Source organism: Chiloscyllium plagiosum, chromosome 25 (assembly GCF_004010195.1).
Source record: "Chiloscyllium plagiosum isolate BGI_BamShark_2017 chromosome 25, ASM401019v2, whole genome shotgun sequence".
In the NCBI taxonomy this organism is placed as follows: Eukaryota; Metazoa; Chordata; class Chondrichthyes; order Orectolobiformes; family Hemiscylliidae; genus Chiloscyllium; species Chiloscyllium plagiosum.
In genome coordinates this window covers 32,160,588-32,176,870 of record NC_057734.1, presented here as the reverse complement: position 1 = coordinate 32,176,870, position 16,283 = coordinate 32,160,588, and the positions used below count along the sequence as shown (strand labels likewise).

At 39.4% G+C, this 16,283-nt stretch overlaps 1 protein-coding gene across 3 annotated transcripts in view; it reads left to right on the top strand.

The window, feature by feature from the left end:
- rbm19 (RNA binding motif protein 19) overlaps positions 1-16,283 on the top strand; it is a 243,640-nt gene that overhangs the window by 138,750 nt on the left and 88,607 nt on the right. The gene's annotated exons all lie outside the window — the stretch shown is intronic.

Here is a 16,283-nt window from a genome sequence, read left to right as displayed (position 1 = left end):
TCTCCTTTTATTGTACAAGTTTTTTTAACTTGAAAGCAGTTTGCCTGAAGCAGTATCTGTAAGCTAAAATCAAATTGGCCCTAAAATCCTTCAAACCTAGACTCTGAAACTTGTGTTTTTACAACCGCTCTGAAAGGAAAACCAAGGACAACACAACCTTGTTAAAGGAACAGCAGCATCACATGTGTAACGAATTTATGTTCTGTAATGAAGCCACAGCTGTTCTTTAATATGTAGATGTTTCAGTAACTAACCATTGTAGCATGCTACCACAAAATTAAACACATGGTCTATCAAACAAGGTTTCATTCTGGGATCCGACTTGTTCAGTATTGACTTCAGCTGCAATCATAACCAATAGATTTCCTTCCTTAATGGACATTAATGAACCAGTAGATAATCAATGATAGGTTAGTGGATAACAGTGTGAGACTAGATTTGTAATTGCAGGGTTTTTTTTTATTCTTTGAATTTAATTTCTACTATCTGCTATTGTAGGATTTGAACTCATAAAATAATGTCTGATTAGATAAAATAGAATAGGGAGGTAGGAAGTCTAACTGCTGAACTTAAGATAAAAGGTGCTCAGAAAACACAGGCCATTTAGTGTGTTTAAAAAAAACTTTGTTTCTCCTGTCAGTATAGATTTCAATCTCCATATTAAACATCCCTCAATAGATGAAAGTGGGTTGGAAGGTTTTAACCTGTTATACACAACATGTGACTTGATCCCACAACACAGGCTTATTTGGCAATTTTACAGCTGTGTTTTTCATGACAGCCAAGTATTCCTTCATGGAGAGGTGCAAGATCCAACAGTGAAATGGAGGTGGGAGTTGCTGTTTCCATAGCATTAGTAGCATTTCCATTAAATTTTATGGGCAACAAGTTGGAGGAGTGCCTTCCAAACACTCAGATCTGTCTTTCGCCATATCTGATCATTGGCTATTCACCTTCCATTCATGATGTTCAGCCTCCCTATTACAATATCTGCTCTTCTCCATTCCTTAAAAACTGGCTGTGGACCTCCTGAGACTTGTTCTTGTTCTGATAGCTGGCTAGGATGTTAATTTAGGTGGCTGCCAGATGGGAAGTGAAAACATTTATGGTATTATGTTCTGGAATCTATAGTTCCTAATTTCAATTATTCATAAATATCAGAATCCTTTTGTCAGAACACCCTTCTGTTGAAAGGTATTTGCCAACATGGAAACCTACCTTCTGTTTATTTTCAGGGCTTTATTTGGGATTTATATCATTTGATGCTTTTCTCCTTTTATTTCATTAAACCTAATGCAGGTAGTGCCTATAGAGCTAAATGCAAGGTATGGCGCCTTCAATAATTAATTTTATTAAGCATCTGTGTTATCATTGTTTGCTGCAAAAATGTGTATCCCTAATGTATAAGTTAATATCTTGTCCCTTCAAAGATAAAGTGGGTGAAAGAGTCATGGAATTTGTCAGTCTAAATTCATAATGTGTAGTGTCTGCTTGTAAGCTGCAAAGTTGCCAAGTGGTCTGCAGTCCCTTCCAGGAGAGCGGAATTTAATTTTACTCTTACACTTTTGAATTAAATATTTTATAATTTACATTATAGAGTTACCTGAACATCTATTTATTTTTAACCTCTTATGCTGGGCATAGTTTCTTCAGCTGGAGTTTTCCAAATCATTATTTATTAATCCTATTTTGAAGTGTTTTCAACATATTTTAAGGACTTTTTTTACTGCTATAGTTTGTTATTAAAGCAATGTATTTCAATGCTTTAGTGTTCACAAGCAATTGATTTTCCACACTCTGGTCTGTTGTAATTGGATTACTAACCAGAAAATCCAGTTGCCGGAAGGTTTTATACAGGATAAGCATTGACTGAATTTGTATCTGTGCTGCTGAAAAAAAGGAAAACTTTAGTATGAGATTTTTTTTGCTTACCCCACCATTTATTGCTGATCATCTATCCTATAAATTACTTTTTCATATTTATATTGGGAATTTTTATGTTCCTTAATTCTTGGACACATCACTGTGTCTGTTATTTTGACATCCTACTAGGTGTTTCGTTCCAATATGTTGAACTCCAGGTGGTTTCTTGTGTAACATGCTAGTTCTACAATCTGTGACCAATCCAGTTCAAACCTGCTGAATCTCTTCACACCAATTGTAAGCCTCCTGGAATTGTAATTGCACCTCAGTGTAAGACTTGGTATTCAAACTGGATTTTGATCACTTCACTGTTTCCAAGGCATTTTACTTCTCGACTGTCAGTTCATTACATCACTTTAACTGTCTGGAAAAAATGATTTCACCAAAGCTTTTACCACCACCCTACAATTAACAGACGTCACTCTCCAGAGAAAGTTGTACTGACCAGGAAGGATCCCTGGAATAAATTAGCCTTGTCCTTGCTGATTACCATTAAGGGAGCCCTGCTGACGGTGACGTTAGGTTCAGATATGCCAGATAGACAACATGCCAGCACTTATTGGCAAAGATTGTGTATGAATAATTGTAATTTTGATGAGGTGCAAAAGGATGACCATAATCATTGATATTGTAACCCAGTTACTGTCAGATGGGATGGCAGAAATTATTAAAGAAGTTTTAAAAGCCTTTACTTCACAACATGTATTGCCTCTAAATATACTCCAAATGTGAATAATTCTCATTTCTCCGTGTGATGTACTAGATACTGAACAGAATGACAGATTTTGACAGATGACAACAAGGTCGAAATTACAATCGAATCAGTCTCAAACTGCTCAGCGATCCACTTCTAAATAAACTATAAATTCCTTCAAGGCAACAGCAAACAAATCAAAGCAATTATCTTTTATCCGTGCCACACATTCTATCCTGCTGTCAATTTCATTCCCCTCTGACCACTGTCTCAGACTGAATCAGTGGGTTGGTAACGTTGGCATCCCATTTGACCATGTGCTTTCCAACATAGACTGCCTCCTCCTACTTCAATAATATTGTCTACTTCCATTTTTACCTCAAATCATCTATTATTGAAATTTATGTTCATGCCTTTGTGGTTCGCAAACATGATTACCCCAATTTCTGTTTGCTGGACTCCAGTCCTCCACCTTTCATAAGCTTCAACTTATCAAACACTATATCCATATCTTATACACACCACAACCCTCATGCTAATCTTGTCCTTACTACCCTTTGGATTAAGATGGAACAATATGTTTAATTTAAAGTTCTCAACCTCTGTTCAAATTCTTGTTTAGCCTAGTCTTTTCTAAGATATTAGATTAGATTACTTACAGTGTGGAAACAGGCCCTTTGGCCCAACAAGTCCACACCGACCCATCGAAGCGCAACCCACCCAGACCCATTCCCCTACACTTACCCCTTCACCTAACACTACAGGCAATTTAGCATGGCCAATTCACCTAACCTGCACATTTTTGGACTGTGGTAGGAAACCAGAGCACCCGGAGGAAACCCACTCAGACACGGGGAAAATGTGCAAACTCCACACAGTCAGTCGCCTGAGGTGGGAATTGAACCCGACTCTCTGGCGCTTGAGGCAGCAGTGCTAATCACTGTGCCACCATGCCGCCCATAACTGTACCCTTTTTCAGCTCTCTAAATCTTCCCAGCATGCTTCTCAAAACGTGTCCTACCAAAATTATCTACTTTACTGACTCTATTATTTCACGAATGTGTCATATTCTTTTGCAGTGTGTTCTCGTAGGCATTTAGTTTGCTGAAATAGACTAATTCATTTAGTCCCTCTCGTACCTGTATGTGGACTCAGATGTTCTGATAGCCAGTGTTGCAGCACTGTAGACTGGAATTGCACATTGTAAACATGCAGAAATCCCACTCATTTGACTCCAAAGGAATTGCATGGACAATTGAACATTTTGGAGAAAGCCACTTCATGTCAGAGATTTCAGGTACTCAATTCACTTCAGATTAATGGCTATCCAGGAAAAACAAAAGAATTAAAAACCTGTTCCAGCTGTGTAACTATTAAAGTGAACTCCCAACTGCAATCCTCCCCAGCGGGTTTTTTAAATTGAGAAAGATGGCTGTAAGCTACAACATGGAGAGATTCGAGAATCCTAATTGTGGAGAGGTTGTTTCCCTTTGCTGGAGAGTGTAGGATCAGAGGGCAGAATTTTAAAGTAAGGGATCATCCAATCATGTCAGCAATGAGGAATATCCTCACTCAGGGAAGAGAATGTGTGGAATTCTTTACCACAGGCATTTATAGAAGCTGGCTTGTTAAGCATAGTCACGGCTAAGATAGATTTTTAATCAGTAAGGGAATCAAGGGTAATGGAGCAAGGACAGGAAAGTGGAATTGAAGATTTCGGATCAACCATAATCTCACTGAATGGCGGAGTAGACTCAATGGACCAAATGGTCTGCTTCTGCTGTTACATCTCTTACTGAAAAATGTGTTGCTGGAAAAGCGCAGCAGGTCAGGCAGCATCCAAGGAGCAGGAGAATCAACATTTCAGGCATAGAGATTGCAGGTCAAGAAGGCGGTGCGGAGTCTGAGGGTTGGGACTGAGATAAGGTGGGGGGAGGGGAAATGAGGAAGAAGGAGAAATCCCTTGTGGTTGGAGGGTTCCTAGGCGGAAGATGAGGCGCTCTTCCTCCAGGTGTCGTGTTGCCATGGTCTGGCGATGGAGGAGGCCAAGGACCTGCATTCCTTGGTGGAGTGGGAGGGGGAGTTCAAGTGTTCTGCCACGGGGCGGTTGGGTTGGTTGGTGTGGATGTCCCAGAGGTGTTCTCTGAAGCGTTCCGCAAAAAGGCGGCCTGTCTCCCCAATGTAGAGGAGGCCACATCAGGTGCAGCGGATGCAGTAAATGATGTGTGTGGAGGTGCAGGTGAATTTGTGACGGATGTGGAAGGATCCCTTGGGGCCTTGGAGGAAAGTGAGGGGGTAGGTCTGGGCGCAAGTTTTGCATTTCTTGCGGTTGCAGGGGAAGGTGCCAGGAGTGGAGGTTGGGTTGGTGGTGGGTGTGGACCTGATGAGTGAGTCGTGGAGGGAGTGGTCTCTCCAGAAAGCTGATAGGAGAGGGGAGGGAAATATATCCTTGGTGGTGGGGTCTGTTTGGAGGTGGCAGAAATGACGAAGGATGATATGATGTATCTGGAGGTTGGTGGGCTGGTCGGTGAGGACTAGTGGGGTTCTGTCCTGGTGGCGATTGGAGGGGTGGGGTTTAAATGGGCCCCAGCTATGCCTGCCTCTTCATCGGATATGTGGAATAGTCCATCTTCCGCAGCTACACTGGCACCACCCCCACACTTTAACTCTCCTTTCCACTCCGCCAAGGACATGCAAGTCCTTGGCCTCCTCCATCTCCAGACCATGGCAACACGACGCCTGGAGGAACAGTGCCTCGTCTTCCGCCTAGGAATCCTCCAACCACAAGGGATGAATGCAGATTTCTCCAGCTTCCTCATTCCCCTCCCCCCACCTTATCTCAGTCCCAACCCTCTGACTCCGCACCGCCTTCTTGACCTGCAATCTTCTTCCCGACCTCTCCGCCCCCACCCCCTCTCCGGTCTATCACCCTCACCTTAACCTCCTTCCACATATCGCATTCCCAACGCCCTTTCCCCAAGTCCCTCCTTTCTCCCTTTTATGTTAGCCTGCTTGGCACACCTTCCTCATTCCTGAAGAATGGCTTATGCCCGAAACGTCAATTCTCCTGCTCCTTGGATGCTGCCTGACCTGCTGCGCTTTTCCAGCAACACGTTTTTCAGCTCTGATCTCCAGCATCTGCAGTCCTCACTTTCTCCCTATTACATCTGTTAGTCTTGGAAAGTGAGTGGTCCATTTAATTCCACCTTGCTTTCTTGGCACAGTAAATCAAGTGGAGCAGTTGAACAGATATCTAGCAGGCACTCAATGGGAAGGTTAATTTGGGCAGAAGGGCATCTGCACCCAAGGTCATGGCATCTTGCAGCAGTGGGACTGCGCCCTGAATAGTCAGTGTGACTATCAATTTAGAGATATCCTCATTTTTTTGATATCAAAAAGGTGGAAAGAATGAAGTCATTGAACAGAAATACTGCTACATTTTTCAGCTGGCTCTGCTGCTACATACCCATCCTGCCATTGACAGCCTTTCTGCCCTTGTGTGTGCTGCCTCCTCATACTGGCATAAAGAATTAGCTAGCAATTTCACATTTGTCACAAAAAAATGGAATGGACAAGTACAGTAATATTAATTTGGGCTGTCAATTGGTTATTGCAAAATGGAAGAGTTCAAGTTTCCTCACCCACTCACCTCTTATTGAAAAATTGTATAACATGGATTGCGAACCCAATGTCATCACACTGTAGTTTCCATATGCACAGGGACACAGTCAGCTCAATTTGAGGCCCTTTACATTAAAAAGTAATATCAATTTGTGGAAAGTGTACTTTTGGAAGGGACAACATGACAAGAAAAAAAGGACTGGAATGAAACTTTTTTGGGTCATTTCCTGCTTTGCTACACCTCATGCATGTTGTTTTAATTATTGAATTTTTTTTTGAACATCTGTCTTGTTGCCTGTATTTCTGCAGTTCTAGTTTGTATCTGAACACAGGCATTGTTTGCTCTGTTAGGTATCATTTACTCTTCAGGGTCACTTTGATGCCTCAGTCCTTTCTGTGAAGAATTTTGACTTGAAAATCTGCAGGTACTTAATGTCACCTTGACTTTGTCCTTTATGAGGTGAATGCTTCAGAAGTTTTATTTGAGTCAACTGGATTACAATTAGGCAAAATAGTTTCTTTATCAAGACACAAGTTAAATTCATTCTGCACAGTGGAATAAGCACACACTTCCCATCAATACTCTTTTTCATTTTCATTGAGCACATTTTCTGAGGAAGGTCTAAATCTTTTGATTAAAAATAAGTTTTTGAGCTGAATTCATAACTTTCAGCATAATACTCTTTCTAACTTTTTTAAAGAAAAATGGAATGATTTCCCCTTCAAATAGAAATCCTTCATAATTCCTTGCATCTCTTTTTTTTTTTACACCCACAGTAAAAATATTAGAATTGATAGATTTCTTCCAAGTACCTTTGATGCATCTTTCTTTAAATGAAGATTGATCACATATACATGCCACCCATTTACCTCTGAATTTCCAAGAATGTGCCTTTAAACGTCCAACTTTCTATTGGTGATAGTATGCCGGTCACCCCTATCAACCACATTATCATCGGGAAGAATATGCTGTTTTATCTCTAATATCCCTTTCATTGTAGTTCAAATTCTGCTCATTTGTATCTGGTCCACCTTTTCAGTTCTTAAATGAATTTACAAATGGAACTCTTCTGCCACCTAGCTGTCTATATTTTATTGTTATACTCATTAGCTAAAATAGCAGCTTTCCTGTATTTTAAAAACTTTAAGGTCTTCTGGATGTGTTTGACTAACTAGTGAAGTGTTCTTAAATTCCTCATTCATGTTTTTTCCCCTCACATTCTCAAAAATCTCATCTCATCTCATTAAACAATGCTACCCATTGAACAACATTTCTTTTTTTCCCGAACAAATCCTGAGAGGCTTAGGTCTACCTTCTCCCCCACCCAGTCTAACATTTGAATTGGATGCTTTAGAAACAAGATCATGTGTGTCAGGTATCCAAATGTGGTTCTTCAATTAAGCTTGTATAAGGAATTGCTTTTCTGACCAACCACTTTTTCAAAATCAAAGCCTTTGTAACATTAGCCACCATAAAATTGTAGCACTCATATCAAATCAGATAAACTACCTTCCAGTCTCACCTGTAGCAACCTTAGGCACTGGCTGGATATACTTTTCCGAATCAAAATTAGGAGTTAGATTTAAACCACATTCAAAACTCCAGTTCTTCCTTCATACGTGAACAAAGCCTTTTTCTACCTCATGCAAATTCTCTCTCCTCCCTTTCTCTTTCAACCTGTAATGCATATTTAATATGTAATGTTTCCAGTTTAAGTTTAAGGTTTTCTTTATCCCCTGACAGTTCAAGATACTTTATCTGCAACTGGATTTTAGCTATCTCGATCTATGTTTGATCTGGTATAACCTTTTCAGTTCCAAATGCTGTATTAAAATATCCACTAATTCTGTTTTTGGAGTGCCTACTTTCAACAACAAAAAAATTTTTTCCTGTTAATTCAATGAACCTAACATTGGTTAATTCTTGCAAATCACTTGGGGCTCATTTTTCCCTTGCCAGAAAAATCTTAGTAATTAACAATGCCATTCTGCTTCTTATTAAGTACAGTCATAAAATTTGTCATCAAATCCTGTCAGTTTAGACAATATTCCAGCATAGTAATCTCTATCTGTGGATTCAAAATCCCAAGAAGAACCCTCAACTTTGTTGTTATCTTTTTGAGAAATGTTAATATCTAAAGAAGAAATATGAACACCCAGCAATGATGACAGATCTGCGCCAAGAAATATCATGCTTTTAACCAAAACAAACTGTATTAAATAACAAATATGATTTTTCAAACTAAGCACCATTAACACATTATCTAAGAAGTATTAGCATTATAAACTGAGTTCCACTTTCTGATTCACCTTGGAAGTTTCCTTCTCTCATGTAATCTTCAAGGTTCATTCACTTTTCCTTGGACCAACTCCAAAGGTATAACACCTTTGGAGTTATACAAAGGTATAAGTAGGTTTTCAGCCCACCGAGTCTGCTCATCAATTCAAAGAGATCATGGCTGATCTGGTAAACCTCCACTCCACTTTACTGCCTTTTCTCAGGATCTTTGATTTTCTTATTGATTAAGAAACTGTCTGTTTCCGCTTTGAATATACTTAATGACCCAATTATAACAGCTCTCTGTGATAAAGAATTCTGTAGATCCACAACTCTCTTAGAGAAGAAATTTCTCCTTGTCACTGTCTTAAATGTGTGCCCTCTAATTTGAGTCATAGTCATACAGCACAGAAACAGACCCTTTGATCCAATTCGTCCATTCCGACCAAGTTTCCAAAACAGAACTAGTTCCATTCACCTGTGTTTGGCCCATTTCCCTCTAAACCTTTCCTATCCAGGTACCTGTGTAAATGTCTTTTAAATGTTGTAACAATACCAACATCTACTACTACCTCTGGTAGTTTATTCCACATACGAATCGCCCTCTGTGTGAAAAAGTTGCCATTCAGGTCTTTCTTAAATCTTTCTCCTCTCACCTTAAAATTATGCCACCTAGTTTTGAACTCCCCCAGTCAAAGGAAAAAACCTTTGCTCAGGACCTTATCTCTGTCCCTCATGATTTTATAAACCTCTATGAGGTCACCCCTCAACATCCGGTGCTCCAATGAAAAAAGTCCCAGCCTATTCTTATAATTCAAACCTTCTAGTCCAGTAACATCCTTATAAACCTTCTTTGTACCCTCTCCAATTTAATAATATCCTTCAGAAACTTAGATAACCTTCTTCACAGTATACTGTTACAACACAGGGTAAAGTCCTCTGCTAATTTAAGTCCAGAGAGTTTCACCTCATGCTGTTAAATTTCAAGAAGCAAAGAACTATCCCAGAGGTCACTATTTAAAGTAAAAATAGCAATTTTATTCTTCAAGTCCAACAGACGATATTAAAACCATCAACTATTTACATCTCCTTTCTCTTAAATCTATCTTTTACCTCCCAATTGTACAATACTGGTCCAATTTTTAAAAAAAAACACCTCGATTAAGATTTTAGAAAAAAACGAATTCAAATTTCAAAACCATCCAACTGTTGAATTTTCTCTCTGTATTTTCCTCTGTCATCTTTTCTTCAGTATTCTGATTCACAGGTCTTATGAACAGGTACCTTTCAGAGAGCTATTTGGCTAGCAGTCTATACAAGTTGGTTTTCTTGGAGTTCTACCCATAACTGTTCAAAATGACCGGTTTTATACCCTAAAACATTGGATCATTTCATTAGTTGAAGTTATCAAAATACTAAATTCAAATTTGATTGGATTTTTGTATCTGGGGCATAATTTAAACTGATCAGCCGAATTTGGATTTGTTTTTGTATCATGGCAACTCATCTGCACCATTAGTTTCACAGTCAAATGTTACATTTTAAATTCTTTCAGAACACTGTGCCAGCCAGAAATTTAAGCTCCCTTAAAGATGCAGTACACATCTTAAAGCTGGGCATATGGACCAGTAATTTATGGTTCCTTATTGCAACAATTGTGATGGCAGGGTGTGGTCATGGTTTGATGTTCTTGCAAGCAAATCCACCAAGATCCTTGTTTTGGATGTAAGAATATACCCCTATCACTAGTGGTGGTTAAAATTGGGGGGGCTAAGTTTTCCCCTGAGCGCTCCTGTATCATGATGAACTGTCCTCCCAAGGCTGCTACTCTCCCTTGGCCATAAATAGAATTATGCTGAGTTCCGTACAGAGGGGCTGTAAGCAAATGACCTCACAGTCATCTCTGGTTGGTTGTGGTTAATTAACGTCTGACAGTGACTCAGTAATGCATTTCAACTGTGATTAGCGCTTCCAATGGTTGTTTAGGCCTGAAAGAAAAACAAGCGCTGCGTCACTAATTATGATCACCTCGTAAGGTCCTATCCATTTTGGCATGAATCTTAACTTCTCTGGTCTGATTCATGTCATGCACAATCTCTTAATACCTAGCTCCCTGCAGCTGTCTCAGCGTGCAGTTTAGCTCACTCACATGCTGCTCAGTCACTGACTCACCCACCCACGTCCTACTCACTTAGCATCAGTCACAAAGTTCTCTGGCAACCTCAGTAACTGCAAACTTCCTTAATCACTCCCTCTGTAAAATGTGTTCCCTATTCTGAATCCATCTGCATTGCTGTTTCTCCATCTAGGGATTTCCTATTCTGTCATTACCCAAGCAACCGTTGTAGCTGAACAATCTTATGTAAGTAAGCTCCCACCCACCTCAAATCTTAGGTAAGTAAGCTTCCACTCACCTTGTAAATTAACCAAAAATTTAAGATCCACTGGTGCTTTAGCAGCTTTCACTAATTCCTTAATTACGATCTCATGTTGTGCATTACCCCTCTCTTGAGTTGATGTATGTCATTCGACTTCATACTGTCATGCATTGTCTGCTTCTCCAAAGACATGCTTATTGTCAGAGTAAATGTTAGCCCATTGAGTACAGTATTATGTGAGTGCGATAATCTGTACCCACCATTTCAATTTGTTTTCAAGGTTCTATTTCTTCTTCTCCACCATTTTTGAATGTGGATGGTCACTGTCTACCTGTGATAATATTGCCCACCAACTGATTAGTTCATTCAATAACATTGTTACAAAATTATTGTTCTTAAATGCTGTCAAATTCTTACTTGCTGTCAAAAAGTGTGGCATTAGAAAAGCACAGCAGGTTAGGCAGTATCTGAGGAGCAGGAGAGTCAATGTTTTGGAGATAAATTTCAGGAATGAATCAGATCCTAATTGGTGGTAACATAGAGAAAGGTGAGAGTTTAGGGATTGAGGTCAGTGAGAATTGAAGTATGAGAACAGGAATGTGCAAGGAAGGTGAGGTAAAGGTGATGGTTGCAGTCCAACATTCAGATTCCTCCTTGAGGGGCTGGATCATAATTCTGAGTGAGGGCTGAGCAGTTTGCTCCATCGTTAGTTCGGGTTTTTTTATACAAACTGCTGTTCGAGCTCAGGTTGCCAACCTTCCAGCATGATCGTTAGCCAGTGGCAGGATTGTGAAACTGATGGTGAAAGATATTTCCCAATCAACCTGTTCAGAGATGTTATTACACATTTCTGGAGCAGATGGGGCTTGAACCTAGGTCTTGAACCTTGAACCTGGTATGAGTAACAAAAAGATGGGGTACTGGGCTAATTGTCGGATACTTGGTAGTGTGGATGAGCAGAGGGATCTTGGTGTCCATGTACACAGATCTCTGAAAGTTGCCACCCAGGTAAATAGTGCGGTGAAGCAGGCATATGGCGTACTGGCTTTTATTGGTAGAGGAATTGAGTTCCGGATCCCTGAGGTCATGTTGCAGTTGTATAAGACTCTGGTGCGGCCGCATCTGGAGTATTGTGTGCAGTTTTGGTCGCCATACTATAGGAAGGATGTGGAGGCACTGGAACGGGTGCAGAGGAGGTTTAATGGGATGTTGCCTGGTATGGTAGGAAGATCGTATGAGGAAAGGCTGAGACACTGGGGGCTGTTTTCATTGGAGAAAAGAAGGTTTAGGGGTGACTTGATAGAGGTGTACAAGATGATTAGGGGTTTAGATAGGGTTGACCATGAGAACCTTTTTCCACGTATGGAGTCAGCTATTACGAGGGGGCATAGCTTTAAATTAAGGGGTGGTAGGTATAGGACAGATGTTAAGGGTAGATTCTTTACTCAGCGAGTCGTGAGTTCATGGAATGCCTTGCCAGTAGCAGTGGTGGACTCTCCCTCTTTATGGGCATTTAAACGGGCATTGGATAGGCATATGGAGGATAGTGGGCTAGTGTAGTTAGGTGGGCTTGGATCGGCGCAACATCGAGGGCCAGAGGGCCAAAGGGCCTGTACTGCGCTGAATTTTTCTATGTTCTATGTCTCCAGACTCCGAGGTAGGGTTACTACCAGTGCACCACTGGTTCGAGGCAGGAGGTCATGTGGTACCTCCATAAAGAAATTCCAGTTGAGTTGGCTAACCATAGTTTGAAGTGCTGAAAATGTGTTGCTGGAAAAGCGCAGCAGGTCAGGCAGCATCCGGGGAACAGGAGAATCGACGTTTTGGGCATAAGCCCTTCTTCAGCATCTGCAGACCTCACTTTCTCCTCATAGTTTGAAGTGGTTGGGTAGGGGTTGGTTGTGTGCATCTGAGAGTTGATTGACTCCCTAGTCATTTGCAGAATATAGTGATGTCAATCTTCAACTATGTTTGCTGTGCTCTTGAGTCCTGTTATTCAACAGTCTGTTCTGTTGCAGATGTCCCATTGGGGAGGTGATGGCCTAGTGGTATTATTCCTGGACTGTTAATTCGGGGACCCAGGTTTGACTCCAGCCACGGCAAATGGTGGAATTTGGATTCAATAAAAATATCTGTAATTAAGAATCTAATGATGACCATGAATCCATTGTCGATTGTGGAGAAAAAACTGATCTGGTTCAATAATGTCCTTAAGGGAAGGAAACTGCTGTCCTTATCTGGTCTGGCCTACATGTAACACTGACCCTCTGGGCAATTAGGGATGGGCAGTAAATGCTGCCTAGCCAGCGATAACCTCATCCTGTGAATGAAGAAAGAAAACAAAAATCCAACCCAGTTCCCTAACCAAAGAGAGGGAATTGTAGGCTGTGAAGGATGAGGGAATTTGCATTCTTGCTCTATAAATTTGATTTTATATTTAGATGGGCCTATCTATAGAAATACAGAAATACGGTTTTACACGTGCTGTTTGAGGAAATTGTATCCAATTTCCAAGGTGGAGATCACCTGTCAAAATTCTAGTTTTTTTCCTAAGTTCTTAATTAACTGCTCAGCCTGTGCAAAAATGTATGCAATTTCTTTGAATTCTGGACTGTAACTTTTTATGGGTCTGTACATTCGGATGACATCTGATTGCTGTAGTAACCCTATGATCCTTGACTGTCAATTTACTGAAATAAATTTGACATTTTTGACAAGCCTGCTATGTGTGAAGGCATAAAATTCAACTTAATACTGATAAAATGGATTCTGTCGCATTGCAAGTTAATATGTATTGTCAACTTGGCTATCATATTTTACTTGTGCTTTGTGAGTAGCTTGAAGGTACAAATTAAAAAACAAAAGTGTGATAACTGTAAATTATATAGAGGAATATTTTATTAGACTGCAAATAGCGCATGAGATTAGGCAACATTATGTTATCGTTTTAACATCAATTTGTTAAAAATTGTCGTGGGCTTAGTGTTTTGTTTCAAACATATTTTAATTGTCTAGTTTTAAAGATGAATTAATGATGCCTACACTATCAAAACATTGCCAAAAACAAGGGTTTTTCATTAACAATTTGCTCCATGCTGCACTCCTTCATCCCTCACAGCTCAATTATTCCCAACTCTAGTTATCTGGCCTTAAATTTCACTGCATTCATTACCACTTCTAAAATAGTCTCCTAGATCTTTACTTACAGCCCACTCCATCATGCAAGCCAGCCTTCCATCCACTGACCTCATCTATATTTCTCGCTGCCTCAGGAAGGCAGCCAACATAATCAAAGACCCTCCCACCCTGGTTATAATCTCTTCCAACCTCTTCCATTGGGCAGAACACACAGAAGCTGAAACACGCTTACCAACAGATTCAAGAGCATATTATTCCCTGGTGTTATTGGACTTATCTTAAATTTAATGTTGACCTCGCTCTTTGTGCACCTGCTCTGCAGCTATAACTTTGCATTATGCTCTCTGTTCAACAACACTAATACATTTTGTATGGTGTGATCTGCCTTTACTGCACGCAAGACAAAATGTTTCAATGTACCTAGGTATATGTGACAACAATAAATCAAATCAAATCAAAAATACAGATTGAGTATCCTTTATTTGAAAACCTCGGGACCAACTGTGTTTTGCCGAAGGGTGTATTTAGTTTTTGGATACACTTACCTTCCCCTCTAATGTTCTTTTACCAATCATCTCTCATCCAAACGTCAAGTATTCATTTAACTTTTGAATTTGTTGTATCCTAGTCTGTTGAGAATTAGATTGACATTACCTTTATCAAAATCCTGATGATATCTGTAAACATTTTTTCATTATTGCTTCACTTTCTGTAAACTCTCTCCATTTGTTGCTACACTCACTACTTAGGTCTGTTTGTGTGCATTCAGTCCTTGGAAGAAAAATTTTGTTTGGTCCAAACTAACCTAAAAGTTGTTTTTTGTCAAAGGGCTGAAATGGAGCTATAGACAGACTGAGCTTAGGTCTGTTTGGAGCAAGCAAAGCTCTTTATAAAGGGCCCAAACTTAGTGCGTCTACAGGTCTATTTGGGTCCACTTTCAAAAAGACTTTGGGTTTTATGTCTTCGCAGTTTTTGGACGTGCAGATAAAGGATACCCGACTGTATCAAAACTCCTCATTAGAATTTTATCAAAGATTAGATATGATTCTATCTTCAGCCTTTGGTTCTTTATTTAAATAAAATGGATGATGAAGTAAGCTGTATGATTATAATTCAGCAGTTTAATATCTTCAAATATTCATCATTAATTTGTCACTTTAATAACTCAAGTACTTCTCAGATTTTAAGCAAGGCCTTCCTTTTGTTGAGAACCCTGTTTCCTTTAGAAACTAGATATGCCATGAAAGTATGCCCATAAGAGCAAGCCTCTTGTGAAAAATAATTACTAAATCCTGATTACTTTTTCTTTCTCAAACTCCACACTACCCTCTCAGTTCTTTGATGTGAAGTTCCTGTATCAAAATAGCATGCAAGCAGCTGCTTCTGTGCCTCTGCTCACATACATATAATCAATGATTGTTTGAGAGTAGCAATGCTAACTGGTTAAAAATGTTGGAAATAGAAGGTTTTGTTAACAACCAGTCAAACTGCTGAAGCCATTTGCAGTGTTCTTCGCAGCTTTCCTTGTGACAAGTGAAATGAAGAAGAAACCGTGAGCCAAAAATGGAAGCAAAATTCTAAATTTTGTTTTAAAACAATTGTATGCTATTTGTATAGTTTAATCTTATCAATGGATTTGTCTCATCTAATAAATGTTTTGTGATCAAAATATTATTTAAAAGAAATTACATACTTTTTTGTAAGGTTTGTCCAAGAGATTTCAAGGCGCAATAACGCTTTGTGCAATTAAATTTCTTAAGTTCACTGTGCCCTTTAGTTTCAACAAGCCTTTCTACCTGTTTTAAATTTGTTGAAGATTGTTAACTCACCTACTTCTTTAGTAATCTGGTTAAGGCCAAATAAATGAAAAAAATATTGAGTATTGTGATCTGTTTATTAATTAGAAATGAATTAACTTGTAAACTGGAAGATGTTTCTAAATGATCAGAATTCTTAAAATAAAGACCATCCACAATGATGTTCCAGATGGCACAGGCAGATGATTGCATTTAATTTGTTACACAAACAGCTCTGGGTAATTTTGTATTTTACAAGCAGAAACATCATAGCCGTTTTCCTGTCTTTTTACTGAAAATTTCTTGAAATGATAGTCAAACATAAACTCCTCAAACTTTAAAAATGGTAAACCTAGTCACATGTATTTCATTTTCATTCCTTTCCTTCACCTTAAAATTTAAATATATCACTCTGCCTAAGAATTAATGGTGATTGGTTTAATCAGTTGTTCATC